This window comes from Sinohyriopsis cumingii, unplaced genomic scaffold (assembly GCF_028554795.1).
Source record: "Sinohyriopsis cumingii isolate HCF-2022 unplaced genomic scaffold, ASM2855479v2 utg000379l, whole genome shotgun sequence".
Lineage (NCBI taxonomy): Eukaryota > Metazoa > Mollusca > Bivalvia > Unionida > Unionidae > Sinohyriopsis > Sinohyriopsis cumingii.
Genome location: NW_028315894.1, coordinates 2,188,423 through 2,212,058, shown reverse-complemented (window position 1 = coordinate 2,212,058; position 23,636 = coordinate 2,188,423). Strand labels below are relative to the sequence as shown.

At 37.1% G+C, this 23,636-nt stretch overlaps 1 protein-coding gene across 8 annotated transcripts in view; it reads right to left on the bottom strand.

Annotated features, from left to right (window-relative positions):
- Positions 1 to 23,636, bottom strand: part of LOC149774224 (uncharacterized) — a 154,925-nt gene that overhangs the window by 115,055 nt on the left and 16,234 nt on the right. For 2 of the 8 annotated variants that reach the window (XM_089945631.1, XM_089945629.1), the window contains exon 1: positions 10,007 to 11,281. The exons of 5 other annotated variants lie outside the window; for them this stretch is intronic. The gene's annotated coding sequence lies outside the window, so the exon portion shown is untranslated. Of the gene's footprint in view, positions 1 to 6,257; positions 6,353 to 10,006; positions 11,282 to 23,636 lie in introns of those variants that run through there. One more of the 8 variants, XM_089945632.1, reaches the window with a different exon arrangement.

Genomic DNA, 23,636 nt, shown 5'->3' with positions numbered 1-23,636 from the left:
TTGATAGACATGGTTGCATAGTTCTATCACACATACTTTAATGTGAAATCAATAAGAGCTTGCAGGGTCAGTGAGTGCTGCAGTGCATGCACCGCTTCAACAACAAGATGACCGCATATGAGACCACCCAACCATGTATTTATTGGCATAATTGAATGAAACAATGGTTATTTACGATACTTGGATAAATAATTAACCACTCTGTCTGGCAGTTTAAGTCCATACAAGTCAAAATACAAACTATATTTAGGAGTTTCCCACATATGTAACCCAGCGAGTGTCAGGGCCTACTGATGAATCCAGGTTGATGATGCCAATTTCACACGCGCGTGACACCATCAATGCAAGTTCATCTCGCATAAAATCACCATGAAAATGTTTTATCAATTTTCCCATTGCGAGTAAATTGATCAATGGATGTTTCGCTTCTATCAATGGAACAACCTTCGGTGACCATGTAATTGAAGACCTCTTTCTAAAGGTTATTTGATGACTCGTGCCTGGTAATTGAAGGCCTCTTCATTGTTTTAACTGCATTTTTCAAAGCTGTTCCTGATGCAGTTCCAAGAGCCCCTAACACTGCAGCTTTTGCAACTGCTGGAGCTACTGCTGCCAACAACACTGGAATAGATGCAAGGAATGTAAATATTCCACCAGTCATTTGCATTTGTGCCACCTCTGACTTAGATAATTTTTATGTCACTGAGGTGTTTTTTGATTTGGCCATATTAAGCTGAGCGAGCTGTGTTTGAGTCAGCCTCATTGGGACATTTCCAGTTAATTTTGCTGCCGACAGTTTCGGTGTGACCCAACAATTGTTTTTGATTGCGTGTTAAATTTTTTCTCAGCTGATTAAATCAAGTACGACCAGCCTTCACTTTGTGATAGGACATTATTATTTAAACAAGTAACACATTCAATTATAAATTCTATGAATTTTCTACAGGTGCATCATTCACTATCATTTAGCCACTAGGACTCTCCAGCAAGTGTCTTATTTGAAAGTATCATAGCATAGTACAACCAGTGTCACCAACATGTGCCTGAAAATACATGTCAATGATGGACTGCCTGAACAACTCCAGATGTTCCAATGAAAAGTGATAAATTATGTACAATGTACAAAAGTCTTGTTGAGAAATTTGCAGGCCCATGTCAACATTCTGATGCCAGGCCATGTATGGTCATAGACTGTGATATGCATGGGCAGTATTATTGGCATCTGCATAGTCAAGCCAAATTTCTTCTGAAGGTTCCTGAGGATTGTTTAACTGCAAAGAGACCTCAGTCACTTTTAAGTTTTCAAATACCATTTTTATTATTTGTCTGGTTGTTATCTTGCACTCCATGTTGAAATGCCAAGAACACATAATTTGGTGCAGTAAGACCATGCTGGGTATTTATTTGCCAGATAAACTGCCTCACATTACCAGTGAGTGGATGTGCATCTGTGGTATGTGTGAGAAATGACAGCATTGATGTGGTTTCAGACTGCATAAATGATAACAAGCACGTACTCAGTGAAGGGGATGACATCGGCATCCACAAAATCAGTGCATCTCATACAACTTTACTGGCAGAAGCACCTGCATCACACCAAATGTCTTGTGAACACCTCTGCAAAACCCAAAGATTTGACTGCGGGGAATGGAGCATGATAATCTTTAATGAAGCACCAATGAGTTGTGATTGATGTTGTGCAAATCAAAGGTTGAAATTAGGGTTGGAACCACTCACCAAATGGGAGGCGGTACCAGGTCTGGGATCCATACCAGTAGGCTGTGGGTCCATGAAATAATACCACTCAGTTTGCTGAAATTTAAACAGTTGATGATCTGCATCGGATCAGTTACATCTTTGACAAACATCATGGTTGGGCCATCACTGTATCAGATGAGTCTGAGAATCATCGTGGCCATGTCAGCATTATCCAGAATGGATTCAATTTCCTTTCCATCAATGGAGTAATGTGCACTTTTAAACAACGCCATGATGCCATTGCTAACAAATCCACTTGGACATTGACATTGTAATTGGCATTGTTCTCGGGTTTCCCTCTGCTTCCAAAAAATTCCTCATGTGGAAGGAAAAGCCTAGAGGTGTCTTGCACTTGCAATTTTATTTTTAACTGATTGGTGTCTCTGGCTGGATACGAGTAATACTGAAAATCTAATTGTTTGCTTTGATCCACTAACACAGGCGCTCCTATGTTAAATGCTGGATCAAATATCTCTTTGAACTGGGCCATTACAAAATTACTATGGATTTTATTTAATACCGTGCAAATCCACTTCTTATGCCAGATTATCTATCACTGAATCTGACAACTGCTGTTAAGAGGCTTCATTAATGATTTTAGGCACTGCAGGTGGCATTGATTCTGTTGATGGCAATGTAATTGGAGCCATTATTGGTACTCGTGTTATTAATTGCCATACTTGACCATCATGCCCCTGAGTCGCCTGTGAGCCCAGTTGTTTTAATCAATCCACTGCGACATTTTTAATACTATCAACAACCAGCATGGCCACTTGTTTAGCAATGTGTAAAGTGCGCATGGTCAGAGCTGTGAGTGCATTTGGTGCACTCACAAATATTTCACAAATGTTACCGAGCCCATTTCTGTAACAGGTCACGTACACAGGTTTTCTCATGTTAACAAGTCCATGCATGAATGTCATTGTTGTTATAATAACTAAAAGTCAGGCCGATCTCTAATGTATAGTTGTATCATCAATGTTTCACCCCCGCAGATCTACCATGTACCACTGTGCTGACCCACCAGGGAAAATTAATATGAGTCAACCGATTATTATGGGATGGCAGATACACAGGTGCTGCGGGCATAATCAAGATCAAACCACCTGGTTCCATGGTGGGTGAAAACCCAAACAGAATATAACCCTGTGCAACTATGCCTTTTGTTGTCAGACCTGCTTTCATAACTGCCACTGACGGCATCGCAGGTTAAATTAACTTGGGTTGTGAGGTAATTCTCACAATGTCAGGCATGATGTGATATCCCACATGCAAGAATCTTTTAGTCTCTGGGATGCAGCCAGGCCAGCCTTACACTGACCTTATGGATGACGGTGCACATCCACCGATTACGTTTGAGATCATATGGCAATGACAGAACAATGGGCTCATGGGAATGTATGGAAATTTTGGAGTCCTTACCAGTTACCATTGAAATCTTTCATAGCATTTCTTCATTGATTGATGATATCTCATACATGCCTGAAGAAAGTTCGATAGTATGCCAGTTGGCTCCAGTGTCTGCTGAAAAAAAACAAATAAATGTTCGCGAGCAAACGGTTGTGATCAGATATTAGGACAACTGTACTATGCTCACAACGAGGCCAGGGCAATCTCAAGTGTATGTGAGTCCCCAGCAGTCACACTGAATTCTGGTTCATTGGATGGTAATCATCAAGGTCATGCTCTAGGCTGTACTGACAACCACTTGTTGCACTGAAGCAACTAGGTACATTGTGTATATACAGTTCAAAAGTAGGTTGACAACAAAAGGTAGGCTAGTGATTTTATACTTTTAGATGTGATGTATTTGTCAAATAGAACAGGTTCCACTTTTCATCCATTGTATTAGATTATAATTAATTTATATTTGTATTTTCTATAATTTCCTTTGGGATTCTGTTCTAAATTAGTGATCCTGAATATTTTAAAACTTTTCTTACAGAGTTCTTTATTTGGTTTTAGGATGGAAAGATGGTTATTAACATTTTAATATCATTCATTGCATTTGGGATGTTTTCAGCATTATCTAAGATAAGTCTGCAAGCTCTCTTTTGCAAGCAGAATAATTTTTCCCAGGCAACATTAAAGTAGTCGAGGTATGGTTGTATATAGCATTTATAATATATAAACCTATGTTTAGTTGATAGACATGGCCTTATCTTGCTAAAAAACCAGAGATGAACTAACTTTATAACATATTACTTGAATATGTTCCTTCCATTGAAAATTGTTGTCAACTATAACTGCAAGGACTTTGTCATTGGTATCCATTATTAAACAAATTTCATTCAACTTAAGATTTAAATTCTTTTCCAATTTTGCTCCCTTTTGTTTGATAGTAACCATTAATACTTTAGTCTTGTCTGTGTTTACTTTCATGCTAGGAAGCTATTCTAAGTAATGCTATTTGAAGGGAGACCTCTTGGTCTGATTTTAGCTGTTTGAAATCTGATAGTGTCGTAAAACAAGAAAGAGTGGGCCTAGGATTGATCCCTCAGCCTGGTACACCATATGCAATTGGTTCTTCTTTAGAAAAACTGCCATTTATTTTGACACACCTTTTTCTCATTGTTAGATATGATCTAAACCAACCAACCACTGACTTGTCACATTGATAAATGCTCAATTTGTTAATAAGAATATCTTGATCAACAAGGTCAAAAGCTTTTTAAGATCAAATTGTATCTATCCAACCAATTTTCCATGATCTAAGGCAGAAATCCATCTGTCTATCATGGAGACCAAGGCTGTCTCACAGGAGTGGTTTCTTCTGAACCTTGATTGGTTTTTATGAATTAAGTTATAGTTTGTAAGGTATATCAAAAGATTGTCAATATGTTTCTCAGGTAGTTTGGACAATGTTGGTAAGATAGACATCAGTCTGTAGTTCTGACATCTTGCTGCTGCCAGTCTTGTGAAATGGGGCTTACTTGTGCCAATTGTTGGAGAAACAGTAAGGTGGATATGCTTAAATTACATATGTAAGCTATGCTGTCAGATATTATATCTGCATCAGCCCTCAAGAGACTTGGTCCAATATTATATGTTGATTTCCTTGTTGCAAGAGTTTGCAAACCTTTTAAAACCTTTTCATTTGTTATTGCAGAGATAACAAATTTTGTGTCAGGTCAAATTTTTTCTGAACTGAACTTTCGTAGTTAAAAAATGGGGTGAATGTATTTGCTATTTCAACATCTCATTAATAATCTGGTCTTCCTGGATAAGTTGTTGGATTTTTGTTTGGATTTTACAGCTGTTTTTAAGCCAGATTTTCTGGTATGGAAAATAGGAAAGTGATCACTGACATCTATCTTTGGAATATGTATTTTTGTCACTTTTTCTTTGATATTTGTATATATATGTTCCATTAGAGTTTTTGAGAGATCAGTTTCTTGTGTTGGGTTTTCCACTAATTGGGTTAGACCAAAAGTTTCTGTGAAATTCAACCAATTTCTGTTAATCTGATTACAGTATTCATAAGATCTTTGTTTGAGTCACCTAAACTGTTTACTTCATTTCGATCATCAGTCACTTTATCTAGTTGCTTTTCAAAATGCTCATTTCATTCCACCTTCGCTGAAGAGGACAAAGTCCACTAGGAAAGGCTCTGTATTTGATTGATTTACCTGTATCCATATTGAATGATTCTATATCATTTCTCCTTTCAAATGATAAACCAATATACTTCCCTCAACAACACCACCTCCGCCCCTGAACCTCTAACGTGTCTACTTGGTGTGCCATATACATCAATAAACAATAAGTCATCTGCATGATTATCATTTAACTTTATTTCTGTTAAACGATGTTTGATCGGATACACAGTTAGGGACTTGAACTCTGAACTTGACCTGGAAACATTTAAAGCTTTTCAAAACTTTTCCTTCAGAAAAGCCTCTATGCTGAAGTAAAACGAGCCACCACTTTATGAATGAAATTGACTCTTCAGTATGCTAACTAATCCTGCATATAAGAGTTATTAGGCTCAAATACCAAACCTTGTATGCTCAGAAACCAACATTAATTTCACCTTTGGCACAAGAATTTGTCATTACCATGCAAGGAGCAGCAAAACTAATGTTATCCTTACTGTAAAGTTCTGCTTTCCCAAATCACCATATATGTAATCAACCCAACCCCCCAACCCCTTAATATTTGATTTTTGCCAGTAAAAAAAATTCTGAACAAATCTTGTTTTTCAGAGTACATTCAGTGAGACATGAGCCTCTCATCATGGTCACACATTCCTGTATACTGGCAGTTGCAAGATGGAGACAATGTTGGAGCTGCTTTACAAGGTCCCATGGCATCATGGCCAGCTGATTACTGGATAAAGCCTCCATTTTTGACACAGAAATTACATCCATACTAATATCTTTGAATTATGTTAAAACCGTTCAAAAAACAAATATCACACGTTTGCTTTGCTCTGAAACATGATTTACTCATACAGGTACAGTGTGGAAAAAGGTATCTAGTGCTACATAAGGGTATACTTTATTATATAACTGTTTGGAGAGTGTTTTCACTGTGACCATGTACTCTTCAGGATTTCTTCTAAGATGCATCTTTGTAGGATTCATGATAATTTCTAAAGAATCAAGTAGAAATAAATAAAGCAAATTGAATATGCTAAAATAATAATAAATATTTTCAAGCTCCATCTTTATTTCATCATTAACCACCCACTTTCCCATTCAGATTTCTGTGAAACATCGGCACCTTGACTTGGTCTGATAGTTTTATATGGATCCAATTAATTTTCCTTGATCTAAGACAGTAATCCATGATCAATGACAGTTATCTCTAATAATTTCAATGGATTCCAACATAAAAGTATTAAATGGTAAACATGTTGAAAGTTATAAAATCTGAAATAAGGGGAGTTAAGCATGCTGTCAATTAATTATTTCCCATTTAATACTCTTCATACAATGATACAAATCATTATAATATACATGCATATGATGACTGAAAAAGATAATAAAAATAAAAAAAATAAAATATTATAATGATTAGTATATATATTGTACTAAGCACTTCAAATACTGGGCCAAACAAGCTCAATTAGATGGACAAATCAATGTCAGAGTTTTTATATTTTAATTTTTTTTTGTTTTTACACTGGGGGAAAAAGTACTAGGGTTGGCACTGAAAAACGGATGGTCAGCCAAACAGAAACACATTTTTGGGGCCTTAATTGAATGTCCAATTACAAAACTTGAAATGCCACTATTGTGCAGGCAAATTAAACTCTTAAATTGTTTTGCATTACTGAAACATATTTAAAAATATCTATGCCTTTTTAGTTTCACTTTGCATACAATACACAAGCATACACACATAACGTCAAGTTTGAAAACTATCTCTCAATTTGCTTACTGTGTAAAACCGGCTTGGAGTATAATTTTAAAAGTTCTACTGAGTGCAGCCACCACCATCACCAATTAACACAGAAGAAAGGAACAGGAAAATAAGAGCAAAGAAATAATACTATAAAGAGGAAAAGGTTAGCAACCTGCCAAGCCAAGAACAAAGGAAGTGCATATAACAAAGGAACTCTCAAAGGAAGAAAGGATAGGAACATGTAACAGAAAACAAAGGAACAAAGGAGAGACTTGGAGCGAAGGAGCAGACTGGACGTTAGGACAAAAACAAAAGATAAGTCATCATTCAATGCTAGACGCAATTTAAGTAGAAGAATGCAAACTAGGTCGAAACAAATGGCTCTATTCAATCCAAACACGCAAACACAAAAGCCACCAAACAACCCTATCAACAAATCAGTAAAAATAATGGATGTTTCACAACTCCAAACAGCACCAATAAAGCATGTAAAACAAGCAAGATTAACGCAAGTCGTACCAACCACAGCAAACTCCAATTCAACCAACATCAAACTGGGACCCCAAATTCTGGTCACAAACACAGACCAAACAAACCACAAACCAGCTGACATAACAAACACCCCCCCACCCCACCAACAGAAACTACTAGAAATACAAAACTACAATCCAGGGAACAATATAAATACAATGCCAATACTATCGCCAATCCTCTTCAAGGAAGCAGAAAAAGCACACACAGATGAAGATATAGACACCACTATTCCAAACCTAACAAATGAATTTGACAGTAACCTGCTTACCTTAAACTCCCCACAATTAGACCACATAACCATAACCAGCACCCCAAAATTCACCAAAAATGAAACAACCCATCCTAAAAACATGCAAACAAACCAACAACAGGAAATCAAGCAAAAAACAATAAATCAAAACATTAGGAAAGAAACTATACACTAAAGCCAAACTCCTGGACCAACTGGGATAATAACACCAAGGGAACCACCAACCTATGGGAACAAATCCAATGAATCACTACCAAACTACACAGCAGCATCACTAATAAGGCAACCCAAAGACCCCAAACAACCCAAAACCCCCAAAACACATACCTAGGTAAAGGCAAGGGCACGCTAAAACCCCAAAACAACCAAACCCAACCCCCCAGAAGTAAGGTTAACTCAAAACTGGAAATAAAACAACAGAACCCCCAAAACAAAATTCACTAAATCATTCCATCGAAAACACCATATATATAAGCAACAGGTGCAACAGAATTACTAGTCTAAGTACCAATAGTACTATGACAGCACTAGCCAAAATTCACACTGGACAATTCAAACTGATAAGACCAAGGCGAAACTACTTGATTGTCCAATGCAGCACAATTCAACAGGTGGAAAAATTCAACCAAATTGAAACTATAGGCCCAATAAAGATCAAAGTAGAGAGACACCATAGCACTCAAAGGAAAACACGAGTCATTTCTAACTCCAAACACAGTGAAACCACAACTAATCTGGCTGAACCCACTAAAACCACTATCTTTAAAAAAGTAATAGCACGAAACGGATACAACAAGGACATAAGCAATGAACTCCTACTTCATAAACTCACAGCAACTGGAACACAGACCACCAAAGTCTATCGTCTTAAAAATCACAAGGGACAAGAAACAAACAAAGCAGTTATAGAGGCTACCGAGCCAATACCCTCAATAATAAAACTAGGACAGTCAGGAGTGTACCATAAGCTGGAAAACTACATAAATAGTCCAAGATTTTGCACAAAATGCTGCACCAAGGATTAACATTGAAGCTACCAAATTAGGCAATAAAGAAGGACAAGAAAACTTACTAAAACCTGTACTGGTAAACAAAATCAACCAAAAATACCCGGTCTATGTTAAAATATATACCGATGGATCAAAAACAAACAACCACCAAGAACTGCAGCAGCAATAGTCATCCCTGAATTCAATATACAAACAGGATCCAGATTACCTGACTATTGCTCCATTTACACCACTGAATTCTGGGCTATACCTGAATCACTACAATGGATCAAAGACAACCAATTACCTAAAGCAGTCATTATAAGCGATTCCCTAAGTGTTATCAAATCAATCCAAAATCGCAATACACACTCTAGGGAACAATTCCTCGACACAGCATGCCAATTAATCAACGATATCACCACAGCACATCAATTAGTTGAGCTCATGTAGATACCGTCGCACAGTGGAATCTCTGGCAACGAAACAGCAGACAAAGTTGCACAAACCAAACTAGGAGATCAAAACTCTATCAAGCTTAACTATAGCTCTACAGAAGCACTAAGCTTCGCACAAACATATAGAGACCAAAAATGGCAAGACTTTTGGAACTCCTCCACAAAATGTAAAAAGCACCATGAAACCCAAAAAGCCATAGATAGGAACATACAGCTACCAAAGGGTACCTATTTAGAACAGAAAACCATAAACAGGATAATAACTGGAAAAACTAAACTAGCAAGCAGTTTTGCAAGGTTTACAGGACCCAAACCAGCAACCATTAACTGCTTTAACTGCCACGCCACCGAAGATCTACACCACGTATTCAATATATGCCCAAAATATCAACCCGCTAGGAAAATATTTATCAAAAACCAAAAAGAGATTGGATCACCACACACATACCCAGAGTTACTTATGGACTCAAATAAAAATAAACAATCAGCATATAAAAATATAAATAAATTCATAGACTCAGCATGCAGGACTTAGGAACAAAATATAATTACTATCCCCACAAAACCAAAAGACCCAGTAACTAGCTAAATAAATTTAGAAGCCACCACATAAAAATCCATAACATATCATTCAATTTTACAAAAATATTAATAAATAATTCACTTACGAAGCACCTATCAAAAACTAAGGAAACCGTAAAATCAGATGTCCTAGATGTCCTTAACGAACCGAGTAATCAGCTAGGACTCTGGTCCTTGATGTCCTTAACGAACCGTGTAATCGGCTAGGACTCCGGTCTCTTGCTAAATAAAGTATAAATAACATTCAATCTCTAAAAACATTAACAAATAAATAACTTAAAGAGGCAATATCTAAAAACTTATAAATAACATAACATAGGAAGCACACCCTAAACACCTCGACTAGTAATACCGTAATAACCATGAAAATCTCTCTTCATACATGATTTCTACTAAGAACCTCTATAAACAGCATAGAACATCCCCCTTTTTAGAAAATTTTGAAAAAAAAAAAACAACAAAAAAAAAATAATAAAAAAAACTATAAAAAAAATCAGGCAAATGCAACAAGAAACCAGCGATGTGAAGCAACCAGGACCGTTCCCGAGCTGCGATCCTTCCCACTAAAGACAGCCAACCATTCAACTGTAAGGGACCTTTATGGACCCACAGACTGAGGCCAAACTATCAGGGTTCCTTGAACCCATAAAAGCCTGGGGGAGGTGGCACCATTCCCTTCCCCAGGAACAACTAGCAGGCTGTGGTACAGTCAGAAAAAAGTGGCACATGCACAATTGTGCGCACTCCACTATAATTAAACTCAGCAACAACAAAAGCATACACACCTTATCTGTAGCTGTGCATGTCAACTGTACCTAGTCAGTACTTTCTGTGGTGATGTGAGAATTGCATCCCTTTTGCAGTAGGTCAGAGATCATTGGTGAAAATGCATTTCTCTCAATTTATTGAAATGCATCAAAAAATTCAGAAATATATGAAATGTACAGTAAATTTAAGCTTTAAAAAACATAAAAATCCACCTATTTTAGCATGTATTCACTTAAAAATTGTGTTATTTTCACCAGTGTCCTGAGATCTTTTGGAAAGGGATGCAACTTTAATGTCTCTCTGGGGAATCTTTCAACATGTATATTAGTTTAATAAAATGGAAAATTAAATATTCCATAACTGTATACATTTTATATTCTGTATTCCAAACACAAAAGGTAATTAACACAATCAGGTGACTGTATTAACATTAAGATCAAATGTCATGGTTCAGTTCAGATGCAGACTGAAACAAATTGTGTGTGGGCGTGTCTGTAATCCAATCTTAAGTATTCAGTCTTTTGGGGCAATTTCACATTTATCACTCAAAAATCACACTAATAAACTACAGGCATATTAATAAAAAACAAAACATCTAAGTATACAGGATGTGTGTATTTGGTGATGATCTTAATAACATTAATGTGTACTCAGTCTTGTGCAGGTTCTGTTTACTTCTGTTACATACACTGCATATGTATTCGAGTATTTAATACTGGTCAGCCAAGTGCTCCTTGGGTATCTTTGATTTGATGGGTTGTAGGGGAATATTTATAATCTGAGGTTCAAATAGTCTGAGACGTAAGTCACAGTACACACTGCCTTCAACAACAGCTGTACACATAGGAATATCTCCTCCATCTTTACCAAATTTACTCCCAAAAATGTCACATCTGGGGCATGAGACCTGGCCAAAAGCCCATTATCATGCAACCGTTTGCAAACTATTTCATTTTTCTGCAGAACAAATTGATGTAGATTGCAAGGATTTCTAAAATCAGAAATCATCATTAGAGAATAATTCTCATTAATACAGGCAACCTGCAAGGATACAAATTGGATGTAAAATCTCACAGTCTATTGATGTGCATACTTCATGTTATATTTTTGTTTCTTTTACAGTAAGATAATTTATTTCTTATTTTTTTCTACAAATCCAAGCAAAAATATTCTTTTAAAGCTAAATGGGTCTGAAATGTTTTTGTTTTTAAAAAAAAAAGCTCAGGCAGGTCACACACTCAAGTGAAATGGCTGGTTACTTAAGTGGTACTATTTACACATTTTATGAGTAATTACCACTTCCTCTAGATGTTCAGCAGTTGCCTCTATATATATAGTCTTCAATTATATCAATTCACATCTTGAAAATAATTCATTTCACCTCCCCTTCATTAGGGATGGACCATTACATATTGGAATGGAGAGGGGGATCCTGGGATTTGCTCTTGAACCAGATTAGTTTCTTTCCTTTTAATTCTATCTCAAGAAAAAAAAATTCCAAGTTATAATATTGGATATATTTAATTCTTTTCTACAAATCAGAAAACGTTTTTCCATGTATTTGGGGGACAGAAATTTAATGAAACAAATAAACCAGGTCCCCTCCTAACCCAATTAAAATAATGGGATCCTAACAACATATATATAATCATATATCAATGAACATTTTGTGTGTGTGTGTGATTTGGATTTTTAATGTAGCTTTAACAATTTTCCTGTCATATCACTACAATGTCTGCATTGTGACAGTTTATAATGATACATAACACTGGGGTATCATGCTGCTGACATGTAGTATGATGTCCCATCCAGTCACATTATCCTGATGCCAGGCTGACCAGTCCTAACACTAACCTCTTAATGCTGAGTGCCTAGCAAGGCAGCTAACCATTTTTATAAGTCCTTGGTATGGCTCAGCCGGGGTTCAAACTCGCGATCTACCACATCCGAGACGGACGCTCTAACCACTATGCCACTGGTGCAGTCTATTTGTCTTTAATCCACAGATAAATTAGAAAAAACTATAGCATAGATGAAATAAGATCTGGTATATATGCATTGCTAATGTCACAACCAACACGAACAGAGATCCAATATTCATGTGACATGAACAATAAACCTCTTTCCAATGTTCTTGTACAAAAACTTCAAAAATATTAGAATCACGTTTTCAAAATGATCTAAAACATACTTAATTCTCAACATATTCATTCAGAGAACAACAACCAGAAACCTGTCGCTGTCACAGCAACCTGAAGAAAAAGACTCATCAAGCAGCAAGCATATCACAAGGTGGTAGTCACAGGTTGCTAACAAAAACATCACTGACAAGTGATCTATGCTTCATGAATCTGGCTTTCTCCAGGTGACAGCAAATTCCAACTTTTTGATAGCTAATTGGTTCTGACCCCAAACCCCAACATAAACATCAAAATATCTCAACAGAGTGGGAAGGGTCACATTAAGCTCATACTTTGTAACCCCATTCTAACATCGTCACAGTCTGTCACCAACTTAATCCATACTTAATTAACAACTTTGAACTTGCCAACTAAATCACCACACATTTAACAACTTTGGTTCAGAGTTCACATATGAAGTAAATAGTTAAGGTGTTTAAATTCATCACACAAAATTTTAGTGGCTTGTTTGTAGTGAAAACCTTCAACTACAGCAAAGCTTATATGATCACAGGTCTTATGGTCATCTATAGATAGAAAGCATCAAAATCCAAACCAAGCTCGTACCTTGGAACTCAAATGTGGTTGTACCTTGGAACTCAAATGTGGTTTTAATTTGCTTTGAGAAAAAAAAAAAGAAGCTTAGATTAACATCCATGAAGCAGAAAATTAGTCACACACAACAACACCAGAAGGATAGTCTGCTCGCCTACTTTAGTGGCTTCAGGCATTGTTTTGACAGCAAGTACCCATGATGAAAACAGTTTTTAACTCCTTCACTTGTTAAGCTGCAGGAAAAGTACAATACGATGATTCAGTAATTTGATGACTGTGGAACTTCAGCTCTAACTGTAACTTGTCTATTTTAACAGACTAGAGAGGCAGAATTATATTGTATGTATATACCATTACACCACTTGAATCCATCTGTTACATATATCTGATTTAATTCATATTTATTTCAATTTAATTGTTTGTCAGTTTTACATTTTTTTTATTCTATTATATGCTATTATAATGTAAATTTATTCAGTGGAGATGATATTTTTCCAGAAAATCAGTTGACCTGAATCATTCTTTTTGTAAACACCAGGTGTTGATCTAATTCCTGACCTTGTTTTAGAATTTATTGCAACCTTCGTAAACAAGTTCTATTTTATTTTAAGATGATTGTTTTTTTTCAGGGTCATTTTTGGTGTACGTGACATAAACACGATCACGTGACCCCCCTTTCGATTTCGCAATTCCGGTTTTTCCATAAACTGTGCATTTGTTAGTTTTAATAGAGGTGCGAAGAGAGAGATTTCTCAGTTTTGGTCTGTTTACACGGATATCAAGTTATTTTGTTGTAGCCAGATTTTGAGTTCTAATTTTCTTCAGTGCAGTTGGATTTCAAAAGGATTAATTCTTTTTTCTCTGGAAATATTTTGAATGCCCACACAGAAATTTTGGAAAGACATTGCTTACAAATTTAATTTGGATTTCCAACAACGGAGTGTCATTATTTGTATTTCTACAAGGAACTGTAGATAAGCACAGTACTGACTATAGCATACATCATCATCCATCTTGGATTTTCCATCAGGATTCAAACTTGAAATTATTAGAATATTTATTACTAGGACTTCTGCAATTTAATTTGTGGATTATTCTTAAATTATTTTTGGATTTGATTCTTGAAACTGTAAGTTCTCCTTTTTTCATTTTTACGGAATTTTCCCAGGGAAATAAAATATTTGTTAAATTTTAAAACGCTTCTTGTTTTCACTCTTTCTGTGTTACTGTTTATTCGAGCCTAAACACGTAACATGTAAATTTGGTAGCTCGTCCGAAATATTTGTATTCCGGAAAACATTGTTTTCTGAAATTCGAATTCCCCATGTTTTTGAAATGTTTAGTGAGATTGACAAGCTTTTTCTAAAATGTCATAAAAAGTAGAAATCTTTCTTTCAAATCCTACCCAGGAACAATTAGATCTTTTCAGAAAAGATGATTTGATTCAACTTGCCAGAAAATACGATCTTTCTGAAGTAAAGGCTTCCTTATCGAAACAGTAAATAAGAAATATTTTGGTTCAGTATTTCGTAGAAAAGAATGTTTTGGTTAAAAGAGCTTTGGTTTCAGTCAGTAAGTCTGCATCAGACTCTGACACAAAAATGAGGGAATTAGAATTAAAATACAAGATGGAATTGGAGCTGAGGAAGCTGGAGCTTCAGAAAGAAGAAAGAGAAAAACAAATGTAGTTACAGTTGAAGAAAGAGAAAAAACAAATGAAAATTGGAGAAAGAGAAAGAACAAATGAAATTGGAGAAAGAAAAAGAACAAATACAATTACAAGAAAAACAAATGAATTTACAATATGAGAAAGAGGAGAGAGAGAGAAAGAGGAAAGAGAGAAAGAAAAACAAATGCATTTACAAGCAGAAGAAAAAGAGCAAGAAAGACAAATGCAGTTACAAAAAGAACAAATGCAAATGCAAAGGAAGAGAGGGAATATCAATGTAGAACGAAAGAAATGGAACTGGCAAGTGAAAAGCACATTCATATTTCAAATCCACATTTAAGTTTTGATCTTGCAAAGAATATTAGATTAGTACCCCCTTTCAGAGAAAAAGAAGTAGACAAATATTTTCCTTATTTTGAAAAAGTTGCTGAAAATTTGAAGCAGCCAAGGGAGCATTGGGCTCAATTATTACAATGTGTACTCACTGGTAAAGCTAGTGATACAGTGTATCCATTAGGGGTGCAAGACTGAGAGTCAAAAATCTCCTTGGTGTCAAAACTGGGGGTCAGACTGAGTAAAAAACAAACTTTGGTATGAAAACTGGGGGTCAAATTAAAAATTTGGGGGTCTCTGAAGTGCAAATGAGGGTAAAGGGAAACACTGGTGATATTACCATTCACTGTCAGTTCAACAAAGTGGTGACTATGATACGGTCAAAGAATGCATCTTAAGGGGTTATGAGTTAGTCCCTGAAGCATATCTGAAAAAATTCAGAAACTATAGTATAGAAAAGAAGGTTGACAAACTCATGTCGAATTTGCTTGAGAAAAAGGCAGTTATTTGATAGATGGTGCTTAGCCAAGAATGTTGAACAAGATTATGAAAGTCTCAAACAACTGGCATTACTTGAAAAGTTCAAAAATTGTGTCCACAGTGACATTAAGCCTCATCTTGACGATCACAAGATTGAAACTTTTGAAATTGCTGCTCGTCCCACTGATGAGTATGCGTTAATTCATAAAGTTCTTTTTATAAATAAGACTTCTATTCATCAGTCTTCTGACAGAAAAGTATTTCAGCCTAATACAAGCCCTTCTAAAGCTCAAACTGGCACAACTCCTAAAAATCAAACTTAAGAGAAGCTTGATTCTAGATCCTTGTCTCTTCCTACATGTACCTATCGTGAGAAAAAAGGACACACTATTTCTCATTGCTGCAAATTAACGAATAGGCATCATAATCAAGACAGACCTATTCCAAATGCTCTTATTTCTAAGAGGTCAAGGTCACGGTCATATATTGAAAGCAATACATTTGTTGGGTCTAATAAACCCCTGTCTGATTTTAGTATGGAGAATTATGAACCATTCATATCGAAGGGTTCTATATCACTCTTGGATGATTTGGCCAATCCCATCCCTATTAAGATTTTAAGAGACACAAGAGCTTCTCAGAGTCTTTTATTGTCAGGTACTTTGCGTTTTTCTGAAAAGTCTTCTTCTAATGAAAGTGTTCTTGTTCTGGGAGTAGAGTGCGGCTTTGTTAATGTTCCTCTCCATTGTGTAAATTTGTCATCAGACTTAGTCTCTGGACCTGTGATAGTTGGCACAGTTTCTGTTTTACCCGTTGGAGGCATTCATTTATTACTCGGCAATGACCTAGCTGGAGACAATGTTGTGGTTAATCCACTTGTAACTGACGAGCCTTGTTTGGATCAGAAAGTCAATCCAATTGATAAAGAATTCCCTGATATATTTCCCGCTTGTGCAGTTACCAGAGCTATGGCAAAGAAAGCTCTTGAGAATGATACTAATTAGGAAAGTATTCCTTTAGCTGACACATGTATTGGTCAGTCTTTTGATGAGGTCACTTTCACTCCTTGTTTGGATCAATCAGAGGGTATTGATCACAGTGATCCTCTTTTAACAAATCATTCTCTTTATTCTAATCAGGGTGACAAGTGACAATCACTTGTCCTCGAACAGGAAAAAGATCATGAGATCTTCTGTTTGTTTCAAAAAGCCATTAGTGAAACTGAAGCCACTGAAGTTCCTGTCTGTTATTTCATTAAAAATGGAATTCTTATGAGAAAATGGAGATCTCCCGAGGTACCTGTTGGTGACGAGTGGTCAGTGAACTATAAGATTGTAGTTCCAAAACCTTACAGACAGGACATGATAAGTTTGGCCCATGAAACTCCTTTGGCTGGTCATTTATTAATAAAATTTATCACAAGTCTTGACTCACTTCTATTGGCCTAAAAACAAAAGAGATGTTGCCAAATACTGTAGATCTTGTCAAATGGTAGGAAAACCCAATCAGAACATACCTAAGGCACATCTAGAACCTATTCCTGCCTTTGACGAACCATTTAGTAGAATTATGGTACAATGTGTTGGTCCCTTACCTAAGACAAAGTCAGGTAACCAACACCTGTTGACCATTATGTGTGTGTTAACAAGGTTTCCAGAGGCAATTCCTTTGAGGAATATAAAATCTAAAAGAATAGTAAAAGCTTTGATAAAGATTTTTACTCAATTTGGCCTTCCCAAATCTGTCTAGTCTGACCAAGGCTCAAACTTCATATTTGGAATTTTCCAGCAAGCTATGTATGAATTAGGCATCAAACAATTCAAATCTTCTGCCTATTACCCTGAGAGCCAAGGGGCATTAGAAAGATTTCATCAGTCTTTGAAAAATATGATTCGATCATATTGTTTTGATACGCGTAAAGATTGGGATGAAGGCATTCACTTACTACTGAATGCTGTTAGGTAATCAGTTCAAGAATGTCTAGGCTTCAGTCCCTTTGAATTGGTTTTTGGACACACTGTGCGTGGACCATTGAAGTTATTGAAAGAGAAAATTCTTTCTAATGAAGATATTGAAATTAATCTTCTTGATCATGTTTCCAATTTTAAGAAAAAGTTGTCAAAGGCTTGTGAGTTCGCAAGAGCAAATCTTCACTATACTCAATCAAAAATGAAGTCAAGATATGATACAAACTTGAAGGAAAGGAGTTTTCAGCCTGGCGATAGAGTCCTGGCTCTCTTGCCCATACCACAAAATCCTCTTCAGGCAAAGTATTATGGTCCCTACACAGTTGACAGGAAAATTAATGACTTCAGTTACATCATAAATACTCCTGGGAAGTGTAAACAAAAACAACTCTGCCAAATAAACATGCTAAAAGAGTATATTGAAAGAGATAGCCAGGTTAAACATGCAATTAATTTAGTTGTATCTGTCCCACTCAGCGAAGATTTAAGTGAATTAATATCACTGGATTCCACTGATATTGGAGATATTGGAGGTACAAATCTTCGGAATAAAGAAATTATGAAAGATCTAGACCAGAAACTTTCATATTTGCAAGTGCAAGAAAGAAATGAACTCAAACAGTTATTATTTGAATATGAGCACTTATTTCCAGATATTCCTACAAGAACAAATACAATTTTCCATGACGTTGAGATTGTAAATTCCAAACATATGAAACAACATCCATACAGGATAAACCCTCTCAAACAGGAATACTTGAAAAAGGAAATTCAGTATTTGCTGAAGAATGATCTTTTAGAGCCCAGTAAAAGTGACTAGAGTTCACCATGCATAATTGTTCGAAAACCAGATAAAACTTTCCGTATGTGCACTGATTATAGGAAGGTGAACATTGTGACAAAAACAGATTCATTCCCATTACCAAGAATCTATGACTGTATTGATAAAATCGGGAATGCCAAGTATGTCACCAAATTTGACCTTATGAAAGGATTTTGGCAAATTGCACTAACGGAAAGAGCGAACAAATTTTCGGCATTCGTGACTCCAGATGGATGTTGCCAATATAAAGTAATGCCTTTTGGGATGAAAGGGTCGCCAAGTACATTTCAGTGTCTAATGAATATGATTACCTCTGGTCTAGAAAATTGTGATGCTTACAGCAATGATGTCATCATCTACAACGACACCTGGAAAGAACATTTAGCAGCAATTCAGAAATTCTTTGACAGACTCACAGATGCAAGCTTGACAATTAATTTATCTAACAGTGAGTACTGCCGTGCTAGTGTAACTTTTCTAGGACATATTGTGGGGCATGGACAATTTAAACCAATAGATGCTAAGGTCAAGCTATCTCTGAATTCCCTGTGCCTGTAAATAAAAAGCAACTGATGCAATTTTTCGGTATGGTGGATACTATCGGAAATTTTGTTCCAATTTTTCTATAATTGCTGAACCCCTGACAAATTTATTGAGTAGAAAAACAAGTTCCTTTGGACTGAAAAATGTCAGGAGGCTTTTGACAAGTTAAAAGCCATACTTAAAAATGCGCCAGTTCTTACTGCTCCAAATTTCAGCAATCATTTAAATTGTCTGTTGATGGAAATGATGTTGGGGTTGGAGCAGTTTTTATTCAAGATGAAAATGGTATTGATCATCCAGTGTGCTATTTTTCTAAGAAATTTAATAAGCACCAAAGAAATTATTAAACAATCGAGAAGGAATGTTTGGCTCTGATATTGGCACTACAACATTTTGAAGTTTACCTTTAAGTTCAACTCCTTCGATTATTGTGTTTAGTGACCACAACCCTTTACTTTCATCGGCAAGATGAAAAAAATCAAAAACTAAGAAAGTGGAGTTTGTTGTTACAGGAGTATAATCTTGACATCAGGCACATCAAGGAAAAAGATAATTTAATAGCGGATGCACTTTCCCATGTGTAGAAATGTGTTTTGATCTAGGATGCATCCAGGTAGTTTTCAGGCTGTCTTTCTACTGAAATACAGTGTTTGTGATGGTGAGCTGTAATTCTGCGCAAACTTCAAGAAGCAGGCACCCATTGTCATTGCAGCTGCCCATGCCATGTTTCCCAAGAACAGCTTTCCAGGCTTCTGATTTTCGGCTCACTCTGGCATTGAAATCTCGGAGGACGATTAATTTGTCGCTCTCTGGGACACTCTTGATAAGTCTGCACTTGTCAGCGTAGAATTTATCCTTTTCCGAAGGATCTGCTTGGAGTGTCTGAGTGTCTGAAGAGTGTGGCATGTTGTTGGTTCCCTAATGGGTGATGCATGGACATGATACGGTCATTGTGACCAGTGAGAAGTTTTGTTAACTTGGTGGCGATTGAGTCCTTGACCATGAAACCAACTCCTGAAAGTCGATTTTCAGTTGTTGGTTTTCCTGACCAGTACAGGGTGTATCCAGCGCGGAGTTCTCTCAAACTTCCCTCCTCTGAAAGGCGGACTTCACTAAGTGCAGCAATGTCAACAACAAGGCAAGAGAGTTCGTGTGCAATTAAGGCAGAGCATCGTTCTGGTCTGTTGCTGTCGGTTGAGTCTAGCATTGTTCTGATGTTCCAACAAGCCAGTTTTTGTCTTTTGGCATGATGTGAATCAGGTGGGGCATGCCTTGTTTTTTCTGTTAAGTTTCGACCGTGTTTGAAGATGCCCGTTGGCTGCGGCAGGCCAAATGGGGAGGGTAAGGAGACGAGCTTTGGTTAGGCCACCTTTTCTAGGCTCCTCTCCATGCGGAGCAAGCAGTGCTGTCCCTAGAAAAGGCTGCTTGGTCACTCAGGCTGTTACCAGGTGATGGTGTCATCTCCGGATCAACACCAGATGGCCAAAGGCCTGAGTCGCCTGCATGCAGGATTGGGACTGCAGCTTCCAGGGACATCTTTCACTTGCCCTTTTTGGCCCTTTCCCATTGCTGCAAGGCTTGATAGAGTCAAACGTAAACAGTAGACAGTTCCTTCATGTCTGCGCAATGGAGCTTTTAGGTGGAGTGCAGTCTGCGCAAACTGGCCTCACCCTTTAAACCTGGGGTTCATCTGCCATGGCCCAGCAAGCCAGGACGGTGACAGCGAGATCTGCAGGCCGTAGGTTTTATATCAGAGTTTCCGTCTCCAAGGCAGATGGCCAACCATGACTGAAGAGATCTGCCTCCCCTGCTTTTTTGAACCACAGCTGGAAGGCCACAGCTGCAATCCACTAATACATATGGTGCGCCCTGGTCCCGAACACTTGGTCATTGATCTGTAGAGACCTTCCGCCCTAGCTGATGACTTCCCTGTAAAAGTTCATGCGCCTAGTGATGCAGTGTTAACATCACCCCCTCAACGTCGTTTGGCCCGCCAGATGAAGCGGTGTACCGGGGTATGCCAGGAATAATTCCTTCTTGGAGGCAGACGTGAGAGATTTGGGAGATGGATGAGGACCAGTGCGTCCGTCCACTCAGAGAATGCAGCAGCCAGACAACAAAGGTACTACCTCTATCCAGAGCCCCCTATACCCCAAAGGCAGATGGAAAAATAAAATAAAAAAAACATTATTAAAAAAAAAAGAAAACTAGCAGGATACAAAAGTATATAGGGTACCTGATACCCAGCTGATTGGTACCATTTAGAAAGTTAAAAGTACACTATGTAAACAAAATTCCAATCTTTCATTAAAATACTAAAGGAAATTATAAAACTCAAGAAATTGGAAAATTGCACAGGTAGCTTACACATTATTGGGAAAGTAAGTGTCCAATAGCAAAACTGGACTAAAATTTGATCATACAAGTATCAGTGTTCCAGGGCGTACCAACATCCAATGGCTTGCTGTGTCACCGGGGTCCCGTTCCTCTTTGCCTCGCCTAGACATGTCCAAAATTCAAAATTAAGGAGTGCGACAATTGCACATAAAAACGGGGCTGTGGTGGCACCATACCCACAACCCTGACTAATTAAGAATCCTGACCTTCAGGACTTAACAAGTTGCGAAAGCACTAGATGCATAGGTGACCTAAATTTTATTATCATCATCAAACTGATCTAAACCTACTAAGAAACCTCAAGGGAACTATGTGGGGGGCCAATCAAAAACCCTTTTAACATTATACAGGTCACTTATAAAATTCAAACTAGATAACGGATGTCAAGTCTATGCATCAGCCAAACAAACAACACTTAACAAACTAGATTCCATACAATATAAGGCACTAACCATCTGCACTGGAGCGTTAAATTCAACCTCCCTAGAGGAGCTCCAAATTCTCACTGGAGAACTACCACTGAAACTAAGAAGAAATGAAAACATGAAGATATGCCGCATGAGTTTCAATTCACAAAACTAGCCACCCCACTAGGAAAATTATCCAACAAAGTCATATCCCTTTCAGCAGGAAACTGTACCACAACCACCCAGTGCAAACAAAATACATGAGCTAACAAAAGATCTTATCCTACCCACATTACAAGCTGAGCAATGTAGTTAAACAGACCCAACACCTTGGACCGGAGATAACCCAAACTGTGATACAACAGCCCTTACTTACGGCAACAAACTAGACCAGACACATGATAGAAGGACCAAAATATTAGCCGAACTTGAAGAAAAATACATAGGGTACACCAAGATATACACCGATGGCTCAAAGATTACAAATCCGAACAAAACTTCAGCAGCAATAGTAATCCCTGAAACAAACACTGAATTCGGAGCAAGATTACCTGATACCTGCTCCATTTACACAGCCTAATTATGGGCCATTATGGAAGCCCTAAAATGGCTCCAACTAACAAACATTAAAAAAGCAGTTATCATTAGCAACTCTCTTAGCATCATCAACTCGATCAAATCAAACCACTCTATCACAAAAAACAACTTTCTGATGGAAACCAATCACTTAATTAAACTACTACATAGCAGACGGAAAAATAGAGTTCATGTGGGTGCCCTCCCACATCGGCCTAACATGTAATGATAATGCAGGTCAAGTAGCTAAACAACATCTACATGAACCTAACTCAGTAACATTATACTACAGCATCCAAGAACTGTACAGTATTATCAGAATTAAAACTGACAGTAAATGGCAACAACTGTGGCATAGCAGCAAAAAAGGACACAAGCTATGCTCCATCTTAAACAAGGTCACAAGATATAACAAACCACCACAACTCATTATAAGTCAGGACCAGAAACATATCAATAGGATAATAATAGGCAAAACCAAACTAGCCACCAGCTATGGGAAATATTTGACAACCACCACATATTCAAATGGCAAATGCCCACACTGCCCACACCAAAAAGGTTAGAACATGTATTCAACACCTGCCATAAGTATAGAACTCAAAGAATTAGGTTTAGGACTAAAGAACACAAAATAGCGTCCCCACCGACCTACCCTGAATTCCTTAAAGAACAAAACCTAAATAAGGACAATACTTACCAAAATATCATAAATTTCCTTACCGACATTGGGAAAAATGGTGGGATTTAAACAAAAGAACAAATAAATACCAATCAATAAAATTAAGGACAATAACATCTTTTCATACTGCTAGGAGACGGTATATTATCTATAGCACAATCAACACTATAGCACTAAGGCACAGCCTCACCTTCAGGCACAAAAGATACAAAAAAAATATATAAAAAAATAACCAATTAGAACACCTAGATAAGCGGTCACTGGTGCAGTACTATCCCTAATTAAAACAGCACAGAATATAATTTAAATATGATGATGATGATGGTTTAAGAGAGA